This window comes from Uloborus diversus, chromosome 4 (genome assembly GCF_026930045.1).
Source record: "Uloborus diversus isolate 005 chromosome 4, Udiv.v.3.1, whole genome shotgun sequence".
Lineage (NCBI taxonomy): Eukaryota > Metazoa > Arthropoda > Arachnida > Araneae > Uloboridae > Uloborus > Uloborus diversus.
The window spans coordinates 126,726,349-126,728,890 of record NC_072734.1 but is presented as its reverse complement, the minus strand read 5'-3'; positions in this window follow the sequence as shown (position 1 = coordinate 126,728,890).

Here is a 2,542-nt window from a genome sequence, read left to right as displayed (position 1 = left end):
CTGATTTAGAACTAAGAAAGGGAAGAACTTCTTCAAGGACACACTCTGCAGTACGATTTCAAGTGCATGATGTTGGCAATTAAAAAGTAATATATCACCATTCAGTTTTTGCTCTAAAAATTACATGCACAATTTATACAGTTGGTATTGCAAGTTGTTGTATCAAACACTACAGCTAAAACAATTATCATCATCAGCTATCATCTAAGACAGCGGTTCCCAACCTTTTTCTCATTGCGAACCCCTTGGAGCAGGCAAAAAAGTTCGCGAACCCCCTGATGTTGAAATTTGTAACATGTAAGAAACAATAAAAAAACAGCATGTTTGTTTTCCATTTTTTGCAGCATTTGATTGCAATAAACAAAAATATAATTGTAAAATATCATTAAGTGCAAACATTTTTAAAAAGTTAAAACTACATCTACAAGAAAAATTATAAACAAGAAGTTTTATAAACCAACAATTTTTTTTTAAGCATACTTTAAATTGGGGAAAAAATCCTTAATGCGATATTTGTGGCTGTTTGACGGAACAAAGAAACTGAAAGTTTGGTTCAATGTCTGACAGTTTGAGTCTTAAATCAGGCTCTGCATTCAATCTGCTTCGGTATTTATCTTTGAGATAAGTATAGGAGGAAAATCCATTCTCGCACAGATATGTTGTACAAAATGGTAATAAAATTCGAATTGCTTTTTTGGACAAAACGGTATAGTCATTTATTACACTGAGACAGAAGTCAATTAACGAGAGCTCTTTAAAGGTAGTTTTCAATGAATTATCACAGGATAACTCGATGAGCATTTCCTTTTCAGGTAATGTCAGGGTGTTCTCTAAGCATGGATTTCCTTCAAAAGGATTGCGTATCCAGTTGTTTGAGAGAGGGACGTTATGCCTATTAGGAAAATACTCGTCAATAGTTCAAGATGTTGCAGATGTTCACATACATTTCTTTTAACGCTTTCGTCAAGTTTCATTCAGTTTTCTGATAAAAAACTACTAAGAGAAGTGAAGCAAGAAAACTCACCCATTTCCAGGCATTGGATCCAGAAATTCAATTTTTTTACCATAGCTTCAATTTTATCATATACAACGAAAATATTAACAACTGCACCTTGCAAGGATAGATTTAATTCATTTAATTTTGAAAAGATGTCAGCTAAATATGCAAGCCTTTGCATCCAAAGAGGATCGAATATGCAAGTGGACAAGTGAAATGGATGATCAACAAAAAATGCTTGGACTTCTGACTTCAATTCAAATAAGCGTGTCAAAATTTTGCCACGGGAAAGCCATCTAACTTCTGTGTGAAGAAGTAAAGTAACATGAAGGCTTCTCAATTCCTCACAAAGCGCGTGAAATAGACGGCAGTTTGTGGCACGTGATTTTATGAAATTTAATTTTTACCGCATCATTCAAAGTAGCGGATAATTCTGCGGGAATATGCTTACATGCTAATGCTTGTCTATGAATGCAGCAATGAGTCCATTCAATTTTCTCGTTGATATTCTTTACTCGCACCACAAAATCAACAAATTTTCCTGTCATTGATTTTGCACCATCCGTGCACACACCCACACACAAAGACCAATCTATTCCATTTTCTTCAAAGTAACTGTTGACCAGTTCGAAAATTGTTTCTCCAGTTGTGTTGGTTTTCAAAGGTTTTGCAAATAGTACATCTTCTTTAATTGTATTGTTAAAAATATACCTAACATAGAGAAGTAATATTGCAGCGTTTGCTACATCAGTCGACTCATCAAGCTGGATCGCAAAATTATTCTCTTTTATTCTATTCACAAGTTCTTTCTCCACGTTACTTGCCAAATTAGTAATTCTGCGTGATACTGTGTTGTTTGATAGCGGAACCAGGTCAATTTTTTTTGCTGACTTTTCTCCCAGCATACACTTAGCAATATCTTTAGCACACGGTCCAATTTAAATTTTCTGCAATTGTATGTGGCTGTCCAGATCTTGCAATTCTATAACTGACTCGATATGAAGCTTCAAGGGCCATTTTACTATCTTCGTTGCATTCTAACAGGAACGTAGAGACGCTACACTTTTTATTATATTCCAATTTTCTTTTAAAATATTCGATAGGTTTGTCCTTGTGTGTCGGATGCTTTGTTTCGAGGTGTCTTCTCAGAAATGACGGTTTCAAACTGCTGTTCGATAGAACTTCGTTGCAGAGAAGACAAAGCGGTCTAGGTTCAGACTCTTCTCCAGTAAAATAAAAGCCCATTTGTAAATAGTCACTGTCATATTTTTGCTTTTTTCCTCCCCTAGTTCACTTTTCTGTTTAGTCGGGGGAGGCGGCAGTTCATTACAGCTATCTATTTCAATATCCTGTGTTGATTCGAAAGTTACTGCTGATGTTGAGGGTTGATCGATTGACTGCTTGTCCATTTGTCGCTCAACCAAACTACCAGTTTTCAACCATCGATCCATGACAGCAGAAAGTTATTAAATCATAAAAATTACCAACACGATTATAACTTCACAAACAGAGTAGCAAGTTCACGTAGCAAAACCAATTGCAAAC